At 44.4% G+C, this 12210-nt stretch overlaps 1 protein-coding gene across 1 annotated transcript in view; it reads left to right on the top strand.

Moving 5' to 3' along the window:
* Nucleotides 1-12210, top strand: part of IFT74 (intraflagellar transport 74) — a 188517-nt gene that overhangs the window by 139467 nt on the left and 36840 nt on the right. The window lies entirely within an intron of this gene.

Genomic DNA, 12210 nt, shown 5'->3' with positions numbered 1-12210 from the left:
TTGTGCATGAATAACATGACCAGTTTTAAGGAACATCTACAAAATTAAAGAAAACTGAACACTTTTAAAACATATGTTTTCACAATAAAACTATCAACATTACAGAATCATATGCTTAGTGATGATTACCTTTCTTTGCTATGCAGCAAGCTTAAAGAGGATCATCACCCTGTAAACCAAAATGTAAAAGTCAGCAGCTACAAACACTGTAGCTGCTGAATTAAAAAAAAAAAACACACTTTTACCTGTCCCAGGATCCATCAATGTCCTCACTCGACCTGGCCCTTTGTCAGTCTTTGGGTCCAGGCATCGGCATCTTAACTTTGGGAAACTGACCGTGACTTTGGGTGAAGTTCTGCTGTAAACATAAATTCTCTTGACGTACAAGTGTTCCTTTTAGGAAGAGAAAGAGGAAGCATTCTCAATGCTGGCTTACCAGGGGCATAACATAATTTATTGGTCAAGATTGTCTAACTTTTCAGGTTGCTTTTTCCCTAAAATCTGTCAGCTGCAGAGCGGGAGTAGATGCTCATATACATGAGTTTGTGTCTCCATCCTGCCGAAAACAATTTGATCAGTATACTGTGCAAACGTTACTAGCAAGTTGCATTGTTGTTCTCCTACTGCACATTGAACAAAGAGGGTGATATGTAAATTGTGAAAGGTTCTTTTTTAAGGGTCATCATCCTTATTCAGGAAAGTGTAAACTACACCTGTCACCAGAGAACCATATAGACTGTTATTGCTGAGCTTTCTTTCTGAGAATGCTATAAGACAGGTCCATGCCGCAAGTCGAAAAACAGGAGGTTTATTCATAAAGAGAGATCACAATAGTAACAGCAGTGTACGAACCTCTTTATGCGTTTCACACTGAAAGTCTTCGTCATAAGGCTTATGACTAAGTGCCTTATGACTAGCAGGTTATACAGTATATTTCTCTTAGATTGTAAGCTCTAAGGAGCAGGGCCCTCTGATTCCTACTGTATCAAATTGTATTGTACTTGTACTGTCTACCCTCAAGTTGTAAAGCGCTACGTAAACTGTTGGCGCTATATAAATACTGTATAATAATAATAATAATATAATAATTATTTACAACATGCTTGTTCCTGGAATCAAAAGTAATGAAGCCAGGCGACAAGGATTTTTATAAGGACAGCAGCAGTGACAGCCTCTGTTCTTTCTTCTCTCATGACAGCACTTTTTTAAGAAACTGTGTTTGCCATAAGCACCCTATTAAATTCAGTCATAGGCACTCATTCATCAAAGTTATTTTCATAGTAACTCTGTTTAGCCTGTTGCAGTCTTCCTAAGGTGGTCAGATCTGGCCTGCTATCTAATGGAACATATTCTGAACTGTGGCTTGGTTCTACTGTAGCTGTACACCTGTCCTCAATAGGTGGTATTGAAACTAAGAGCAGAGCACTCAACAACTACCCAATCATAGGTATCTGTATCTTCACCTGGTAGGTTGCATTTGAGAACCTCAGACCTATTTTACTCATTACAAACAAGATTATTTTCTGCATTTGTCTCCTGGCTTTTCCTTGATATATGCTACTTCTTCCCTTGGACTGTTTTTGGGTTAAAATTTCCAGCAATGAGCTCCAGCTTTCCCTAGTTTAGTTTCAGCTTCTTGCTTTGCTACTTTAGTTTGGTTCTGCTAAGTGTCAGGTGTCAACCTAAGAAATCCCATGGGGTCCCCCTATAGTCTCTCTCTACAGCACAATATGCATTACATCTGCAGCTTTGGACAATACCAGACAGTGTAAAGGCTTTCTGTCTTTCTGTTGCCTAATTTTGCCACATTAAGATTGAATGTTTAAATCTCATGGTTTGCTATGGAATAGTGCAGAGTTCTTATGAGATAAACTTTGGCAGGCAAGTCCCCGTTTCTCTTTCTTGTTAAGTTTATTTTTCATCTGCAGGATGCATTTGTAACTTAAGAATTTACTGAAAAATAGGAAAAAGCTAGGTGCCAGCATTTTAAATGTACAGAAAAAAGTTTTTATTGTCTGTAGCTCAGTTTTACTAGTGCATACATTTTTCATCGCTGCACTGCATTGTGTTTTCTGTTTTGTTCCTATGTGTACAATTTATTTTATTTTAAATAGGAAATTCACTTTTGAAAATAAGAGTACTATGTCAAAATTTGTCTTGCACACAATGCACTTGTTTACCTATATGGCTTCCGCTGAGAGTTGGGATTTCTTTTAAAGGAAGAAATAGCTTGGCAGGAAATTTAAGTTTCTTTGTTTCCTGAAATTTTCTACATCCACAATCCAATATTTATATGGTCCTTAAACAAATAAAATTGCATCTCCAAGGGGTTTTAACGTTATCCAGTAAAGCACAGAATTCTATAAACTAATTTCCAAGCTAGAATTTTTAAATAAATTGAAATAAAATATATTGCTGCATTAATAATATAATAATTTTTCATATCTGACCATTATATGTGTTAAGAAAACAAAACATTTCTCGTTTTGGGAGAAGAACCTCTTAAAATAAGTTGTACCAAAAAGGAAGAATATAGAGCTGTGAGCTTCTCCTTGGGCAAGTATTTTTGATCAGATGCCTTAGGGCACATGGAGCTAATCAAACACCTAATACTCTAAAGACATTGGTGTATAGCCAGACATGTATGACTTATTTGCCCAAGTCACTTTGCCTAAACAGAATTGCTATAGTTGTGCAAAGTGTGATAGTAGGGGTAGTAAAGGAAGAGTGCTGGGCAACAGTACTGGCAGTGGGCAAATAAGGTAAATAACCTGCCTGATTACTTCTTTTTTTTCAAATTTTTTATTTAGTCAAAAAGACAAGACCCACAGGGTCAACAAAATGAAGATACAGAGGCATATTATAATCTGTGAGCGCAGATGGTGATACACAACACAATAGTTTGTAATAATACAGAAGAGGTGTGCTCATTGACAGGGATTAGATGTATCTCCTAGCATTTTCTGGCACGACAAACCTTCTAGGTGTATAGGTGCCCTAGGGATAGTATGTATTCTACCTCCTATGATAGCATTTCTGTATATGTGATGATAAAATAAAGTGTTATTCCATGAATCTCATCTTACGGTTTTCTTGTTACTAAAAAACAAGAAGAACAGGTAGATATAATAACTATAGACAGCAAGCAAAGTGAGATGGAAAGGGGAAGAGAAAAGGAGTAGAGGGGGGAGAAGAAAAATAGGACGAGTAGAGGATGTAAGGCCAGAGTGGATTGGGTGGGACCCTGGTTGGCTCAGGGAGGTCGTATCGCGCGGACTTGCAGACATGTCTGCGCTGTCTGGGGGCCAGAAGGGCAACACCCTCTGGGAAGAGAATGAACTGATTCCATAGCGCCCACGTCTTGGAGTATTTTTCCTGTTGGTGTCGTGCAGTAAGAACTAGGTCTTTCAGCTTGTTAATATCTTCCACCTTCCGGAGCACACTGGCTATAGTTGGTGGGGATTGCTTCTTTCAGTTAAGTGGGATACACGATTTGGTGGCATTCAATAGATGACGCACAATGGATCTTTTGTATAACTTAGCCGAGATGGTGGAGACATGTAGTAAGAAGAAGGCCGGGCCATCCGGAACAGTGTATTCTGTGAATTTCTGAATGGTCGTTCAGACTGTGGACCAGAAGTGGAATAGTTTCGGGCAGGACCAGAATACGTGCAGTAGCGCTCCCCTGTCCCCTTGACATCTCCAGCAGAGTGAGGACGTGCCTGGATAGTATTTCTGTAGTACGTGGGGGTAAAATTCCACCTGGTCAAGAGCTTGTAATTTGTCTCCTGTACTTTTGTGCAGATGGAAGATTTTAAATGTGAGGTAGTGTAATTGCAGGGCAGTCCAGAAAGGAAGCTTGAATGGACCCGTGTCGCTCCTCAGTGTCTCCAGAGTGGGCCATGAATCCTTTACCAGGAAGTGTTGTGCCTGGGTACGGTTTGCCGCATTGAGTGTTGCACTAACACGGGGGTCCAGCCTGGGAGGGAACTGAGGATTTTCTATAATGGGGAACAGTGGTGAGTCGGGTGTGGACAGAGAGTGTTTAAGGCAGGCTTGGGAGCCTACACAGAGCGTCGTACCTAGTAAGGGATGCTTTTTCAGCAATCCTGGTAGGTGGTCAGAGCACCAGATGGCTCCTTTTAACGGCACTTGTGTTTGGGCTTGTTCCAGATGCGTCCAGAGCTTGGAGTCATGATGGCTGCACCAATCAATGACCCTACCAAGATGGGTAGCTTGGTAATATTTCTTTATTGCCAGGCCACCCCTGAGCTTGGGAAGAGACATAAGGTAGCGGGGTAGGCGAGACATCTTGTTCGCCTAGATGAATCTAGTTACCGAGTATGTACCTATGTAAAATACTGAAGAGGGATTCGAATAGGAAGTGCCTGGAGCAGGTAGAGGAACTTGGGCAGAATACACATCTTAATCAGGTTACACCTACCGAACCAGTGAAGACCCTTGTGCCAGGGTTCCAACAGGGTGCTGGTTTTAGTTAGTAATGGTGGAAAGTTTAGTGCAAAGGCACGGGACAGGTCAGCTGGTACAAAAGTGCCCAAGTATTTCAGGGCAGTATTTGTCCATTTAAAATTGAAATTAGAGCGAAGCGATGACATAAGGGCAGGCGGCAATTCTACACTCATGGCTTCTGATTTGCTGTAGTTTATCTTCAGGTTGGATATAGTTCCATAGAGTTCGAATTTGCGAAGGAGGTTTGGGAGTGAGATGGAGGGGTTCATTAGGGAGAAGAGTAATGCCCTGTACACACGGTCGGATTTTCCGACGGAAAAAGTGCGATCAGATTGTGTTGTCGGAAATTCCGATCGTGTGTGAGCTCCATCGGACTTTTTCAGTCGGAATTTCCGACACACAAGGTTTGAGAGCAGGCTATTAAATTTTCCGACAACAAAATCCGATCGGTTAAATTTCCGATCGTGTGTACACAAATCCGACGCACAAAGTGCCACGCATGCTCAGAATAAATTAAGAGACGAAAGCTATTGGCTACTGCCCCATTTATAGTCCCGACGTACGTGTTTTATGTCACCGCGTTCAGAACGATTGGATTTTCCGACAACTTTGTGCGACCATGTGTATGCAAGACAAGTTTGAGCCAGCATCAGTCAGAAAAAATCCATGGATTTTGTTGTCTGAATGTCCGATCAATGTCCGATCATGTGTACAGGGCATAAGTTGTCTACGTATGCTGAAAATTTGTATTGGGTTTCCCCGACTGTGAGGCCTTGGATGTCTGGGTTCAGTCTGACTTTATAAAGGAACAGCTCCAGGGAGAGGGCAAATAAAAGGAGCGACAGAGGGCAGCCCTGTCTAGTATCATTCGTGATTGGGAAGGGGTCTGTGAGTAGTCCGTTGGCCTTGACCTGCGCTTTAGGGGTTGAGTAGACTTGAGCGATCCAACTAATTATGGTTTCCCCTGGCCCGACCTGTCTAAGGACCGCAAACATGAATTTCCAGTCGACGCAATCAAATGCCTTCTCTGCATCGGTGCTAAAAAACACAGAGGGCGTGTGGGTCTGATTTAGCAATGTGTAGCAGGTTCTTGAATTGTACTGTCCCTAGCTTCCCTAGTGGGAATAAATCCCACTTGATCTAATGGATCAGGTCTTGGAGATGTCTGTTGAGGCGGGTCCCTAGGATCTTGGTGAACAACTTGAGGTCAGTGTTTAGGAGGGAGATGGGTCTATAGCTGCTACATAATGTCGGGTCCTTGCCTTCCTTCGGGATGACGGAGATATGCGCCCTTAGGGTGTCACTGGGCAAGGCTGCCTCCGTAACCAGGTCATTGAAGAAATTTACCATTCGAGGACTTCTTATCGGGAGTAAGGTCTTATAATATTGAAGGGTAAGGCCTTACCCGGCTTGGTCGAGCCAAGAGCTTGTGCCAGTTCCTGTGAAGTTATCGGGGCATCTAGTTCATCTCTACATTCCGTTGATAGTGTAGGGATCTGAGCGGATGATATGTATTCATCTATCCGAGTTTGGAAACCTGTTGGGGCCGGTAAGTTATACAGAGACGTGTAGAAATCCCGAAACGCCTTGGTGATTTGGGTAGGTAAGCTAATCTTCGGGTCAGTTGGTATTTTGATTTGGGGGATATATGTTAGTAATTTATTATCCCTGACCGTTCTGGCTAGAGTTTTCCGCACTTGTCTCCAGATTCATACGTTGTAAGGCGGAAATTTTTGTAGTGCTGCCTTGGTCCTGTAGCAGAGGAGGTCATTGATTTGGGCACAAAGGGAGGTAAGTTCAGCGTCTGGGGTGGGGGGCATTTATGTTGGGACTCGACGGTGTGAAGTTTGGAAAGGAGCAGCTCTAGTTGCCTTTCCCTTGCCCTCTTTATCGGAGCACCGTGTTTTATAAGGATATCTCTAATGACAGGTTTGTGAGTCTCCCACACTATTCCCGGGTTGCAGTCTGCTGTCGTTTTTGTTTGGAAATAGAAGAGTAATTCCCTGGTCACCTCCTCTAGGACCTCCGGTTTCTGTAGGAGGCTTTCATTTAGCCGCCAGAAGCGTGTCCTCTGGGAGGGGGCGTCAGAAAGTGCATAAGTCAACGAGATGGGGGCATAATCGGACCATGTCCTTTGTCTGATGAAGGAAGTGCATACTGCCTGAAGCTGGCCAAGGGGGATAAGGAAATAATCTATTCTCGTATAGATTTTGTGGGGGGGGAGAGAACATATAGTCCCTCTCCCCTGACTGTTGAAGGTGCCACACGTCAACCAGTTGGGCTCCGTGCAGAGCCTGTGCAATCCGCTTGCGAGAGCCCATGGGGACAGAGTAAGAGCCAGAGAACGTGTCTACTGTGGGGGTCAGGGGGACGTTAAGATCCCCTCCCAGAATCTGTTGGCCTTCATGGAAGTCTGAGAGTTTGGCTAGAGTATGGCGGATAAAAGTATCCCGATGGTCATTCAGGGAGTATATTGATTGCTAGTGTCAATTGTACGTCACCTTTGAGGCCTTTGATAAATGCAAAACATCCCTCTCCGTCTATCATGGAGCCTCTCAAGGTCCAGGGCAGTTTACTGGATAGGAGGATGGAGACCTGATTATTTTTTCCCTGAGAACACTCATTCTGGGTTGTCATTTTCTGTTGTTCGATATTGTACTGTCACACAGTTTTGTCATCTGTTGTCATTGGGCACCCTAAAGTTACACTTTAACCTAATAAAAAAAAATGAGCAAGAGATGCTAGCTGGTGTGCAGTGTAAGTCCTAAGAGGTGCTGAGATTTAACTACTCATTGGCAATCATCCTGTTATCATCACATTGATTTTAGTGTGTTGCACAGATGCAGTTACTGTTGATGAATGTTTAAATCTTTCAGTTGCAAGATATTTACAGTAATCACAAGTGTAGTCTTCGCATTAATCTGAATAGATGATAGAGTTGAATGCTGGACTTGAGACATAAAGCTGTCATAGATGGTGCTTGGATGCCTAAGTCAATTGCCCAAGTTATAATACAATTCATGCACCTCCTTAAAACATAATGTAAGGGTCCACTTATAAATGCCAAACTCTTCTTAGCAAGGGCTTAATGCTGAATCCTGTTTTATTTACCTCAGCATTAGAAAATACGTCCATCGCTGATGCCGCAGTACTCATCATGTCCTTTTTTTAGGTGAACATGATCGAACCCTCCAGTCTGTTCTGTGGAGCAGCGGATGTCTGCTGACACCTGCCGCCATCTGATCTTATCCAAAAACAGACGGATGGTGGTCCTATTTCCCCATCCGTCCAGTGGATCAGGTTGGATGGCATCGGATGGAAACAAATAGGTGGTCTTTTTCCATCCATTTGCCCCATAGAGGCGAGCGGGACTGTGTCTGCTCTGCATAGCAGAGCGGATACGGACCTGTCACCCGCCTGTTCAGTGGGGATCAGCAGAGGGAACCCCTGCTGAGTAAGCGGATTCCGCTTAGTGGAGGTGCCCATGTGAAAGGGGCCTTAAAATATTTGAAGGGCAATTGTTTAACCACTTCAATACAGGGCACTTTCGCACCTTCCTGCCCAGGCCAATTTTCAGCTTTCAGTGCTGTCACTTTTTAAATGACAATTGCGCAGTCATGCTACTCTGTACCCAAACTAAATTTTTTATCATTTTGTTCCGACAAATAAAACTTTCTTTTGGTGGTATTTTGAAATATTGAATTTTGAAAAAAAAACAACAAAATTTTCTTTGTTTTTGTTATAAAATTTTGTAAATAAGTAAGTTTTCCCCTTCTCTGATGGGCACTGATAAGCTGCACTGATAAGGCGGTACCGATGAGGTGACACCAATGAGATGGCACTGATGAGGTGACACCGATAGGCACTGACGATGGGCACTGATAGGCAGCACTGATGGGCACTGATAGGCAGCACTGATGGGTACTCATAGGTGGCACTGGTGGGCACTGATGGGCACTGAAAGGCTGCACTAATGGGTACTTATGGGTGGCACTGATAGACGGTACTGATGGGCAATGAAAGGTGGCACTGATGGGCATTGATGGGCACTGATGGCTGGCACTGATATACTGATGGGCATCACTGGTGGCACTGGCAGGAATTTTTCATTGGCAGCTGCCTGGGCACTGATTGGCATTTCCCTGGTGGTCTAGGGTGGCATACCAGGTGGTCCTGGCGGTCCTGGGGGGGCTGCGCTGATAAACAATCAGCACAGACCCCCCTGTCAGGAGAGCAGCCGATCGGCTCTCCTCTACTCGCATCTGTCAGACGCGAGTGAGGAAAAGCCAATCAACGGCTCTTCCTGTTTACACTGTGATCAGCCGTGATTGGACATGGCTGATCACGTGGTAAAGAGTCTCTGTCAGAAACTCGTTACCTAGATCAGCGTTGCGCTGTGTCCGACTGACACGCTGCAACAACGATCACCGCGAACAGCGGCTTGATATCCTGACAATGTCATATGACATCCGGTCAGGATATCGCAACCACTTTGCCAACGTAATTTCTTACATCACGGGACACAGAGCCATAGTAATTACTATGTAGGTTATAGGCCTCCTTCAGGTAATGGACACTGGCACACCCTAAACAGGAAGTCCACTCCCATATAACCCCTCCCACTACAGGGAGTACCTCATTTTGTTCGCCAGTGTCTTAGGTGTTGGTCACGAGTAAAGATGTGCTGTGCTGAGCTTCACTGGAGCAATCCTTGCTGGGGCTAACTATGCAGCTGGATCCATTCAAAGTGTCTTTTTAGGCCAAATTGAATGGTACCTGGGCCTCGTGGCAGAAGAAACGAGGTTTAGCCCGTAAAGTGTCTCTTTTTAGAGAGCTGGACCCCAGGATCCAGTACTTTTGTTTTTTTTCAGCCATAAGGTTTTTTTGTTCGGGTTTTTTACGGGTTCAAGAGTATGGATCCCCCAATAAAAAGGGGCCCCGATTCCTGAAGGTTTTTAAATGGAGCCCACCGTGAGGGGTGAAGATTGGGTCTGTTGGTTTTACCACAGAAATCCCTGCAGCGGGAAAGGTAAGTGGAGATTTCTAAGGAATTTTTAAGTTTCTTATGAATTGTCTCCTTTGAAAAGTAAATGTTGTCATGCCTAAAAGTCACCACTGGGGGCTGTATAGAGCACATACCTTGTCATGCTTTCTCAGATCATGCTGTGTCAGCAGACGCTGACAGACTTCTCTCCGGCTAACAGTCACAGGACTCCTGTAAGATGTTGGGGTGGGGGGGGGGATTTTTCCTAAAAATACCCCCCACCTGGACAAAAGCTTTCATTCTCTCCCTGAGTAGAGGGAGAAGCCAGAATGATCAGCGGATGCCGCTCCATTCTCCAACGCCTCTGTACGGCGGTTTGTCACGGCTCTCCCCCCCACAGACACGCGCGCGCAGATCCCGTTGGATTGGAGGCCCACTCTTTTTTGAAAAGAGGGGGGACGCGGTGGGAATATGAAGCGGGCGTGGCATGGCGTTGGCATGGAGCAGCAACGTCCAGTGCCAGAGTACTTTTAAAAGGCTCCATTTTTGCTGACTGTAGCTGTCGGAGAGACACAAAAGCAAAAAAAAAAGGGGCATGTAAGTGGTGACACAGGCATTTCTTTGGCACATTTACTGAAGCATCAGGCTGACGTTAATAGCAGCGACAGTTGCTGGACTATTTGCTCAAGCAGTGAATGTGATTTCTTCTGGTAGTACCTCTGCATTTGCGTATCGGGCTATGGTCAGAAGGGGAGGTAGAAACACCCCAAAAAGGGCTTAAAAGGACTCCTTCAAGCTCTAAACAGCCTAAACTCATCTCTACAATGGCATCCTCCCCTGAGAGTTCTGGGGTGGCCGGTCAGGGTAAGCGATTCCTCAAGCCATGATAGGCTTGGCTAGCGGCTTTAATCGCATCCTAGAATGGGATACAAAGCGACTGGTCCCTTTCCATTAACCAGGACCCTCAAACTGAGGATCGGGGGGTGGGAGAAGATGAATTTCCCTTAGGGGACCATGAAAAGGCTGATGACTCCTCTTCTGAGGGGTCAAATGCGGGGGGATCAGCTTCACAATCTGAAATCTTGATGGTGCAATTCTTACTGAATTTGTCCGCTCCACATTTTTGCTACTCTTCATTGAGTTGGTTGATATGCCCACTTTTTGTTTGGGTTCACTAAAGCCTCCTCAGGCTGCGCATGCCTTTCCTGTCCATTCATTGCTGGAAATGCTTATGTATTCTGAGTAGGATCACCCAGATAAGCATTTTTTTCCTCCTATAAAGTTTTAATACTTTATCCTATGGAGGAAAAATTCATTAAAAGGTGGGAGATACCAGCAATTGTCGCTGCTATATCCTCTAGGACTGAAAGTTTGACTTGTCCAATAGACAATGCTCAAATGCTTAGGGATCCAACAGATAAGAAGTTCTTTCGGTCTAGCTACTGCACCTCGAGTATTTACAAAGGTCCAGGTCCCTCCTGTAGCCGGATTAAGGCCCCAAGGTATAACGATTATAGCTTACCTAGACGATCTGCTCTTGATAGACCATTCGGTAGCCCACTTAGACCAAAGTATGATCTACAGTCAACTACCTGGAATACCTAGGTTGGATTCTCAACCGAGAGAAATCCTCCTTAAAAAAACTATCAAAGGGATTGGAATACTTGGGTCTAATTATGGATACAGCCCAGAAAAAGGTATTCTTGCCCCAGGCGAAGTTCAGTGCCATAAAGGAACTGATTCAGATGGTCAAGGCAAAGCAGAATCCTCTGTTCGACTTTGCATGAGGTTGTTGGGAAAGATGGTGGCTTCATTCGAGGCCATTTCTTATGCTCAGTTTCATTTGAGGCTGCTGCAAAACAGTAACAAGAAGGTCCAAGCTCTAGATTTCCCAATGTGTCTGTCTCCAAGGTGTGCCGAAGCCTCAGTTGGTGGTTGATAACCAAGAATCTGCAGAAGAGAAAATCTTTCCTACCAGCTACCTGGAAGATGGTAACAACAGATGCCAGCCTTTCGAGTTGGGGAGCAGTCCTGGAAGAGGCGACTGTCCAAGGAAAATAGTCCAGATCAAAAATGACCTTGCCCATCACCATTCTAGAGACCCGGGCAGCGAGCTTGGCCCTGAGGGCCTGGACGTTCAGGTCACGGAATTGTCCTGTCAGGAACCAATCCGACAATGCCACAGCAGTGGCCTATATCAATCACAAAGGGGGCACTAAAAGTCGTGCGACCCATAGAAGTGAATCATATCTTAACTTGGGCAGAGAACAATGTACCTTGCCTATCGGCAGTCTTCATTCTGGGAATAGAAAATTGGTAGGCAGACTACTTGAGTCTCCAGCAGTTGTTCCCGGGAGAATGTTCCATTCAACCCGATATCTTCCTGGCAATATGCCGAAGATGAGGGATCCCAGACGTAGATCTGTTTGTGTCCAGGTTCAACAAGAAAATCGACAACTTTGTGTCAAGAACAAGGGATCCACTAGCATGCGGAACAGATGACTTAGTGTTCCCGTGGAATCCGTTCTCACTGATTTATGTATATAAAGTAAAGGTAGTGGTGCCCTATGAACCTAAATGATGTGCAAAAATAGGTGCAAAAGTGCTCAGTACAAGATAGGCAATAATCTAGGTCAATATATAACAAATCCTAGGTACTATAGAAACGAGTCGCATGCCCTGCAGTTTCTATATAAAACAGCAAAAATATGATAATAAGCGTGTCACATGTTCAGATAATTCTTCATAAAACAGTT

The sequence above is a fragment of the Aquarana catesbeiana genome, linkage group LG01, assembly GCF_042186555.1.
Source record: "Aquarana catesbeiana isolate 2022-GZ linkage group LG01, ASM4218655v1, whole genome shotgun sequence".
NCBI lineage: Eukaryota > Metazoa > Chordata > Amphibia > Anura > Ranidae > Aquarana > Aquarana catesbeiana.
The sequence above is the reverse complement of the archived record's forward strand: the minus strand, read 5'-3'. Positions and strand labels throughout refer to the sequence as shown.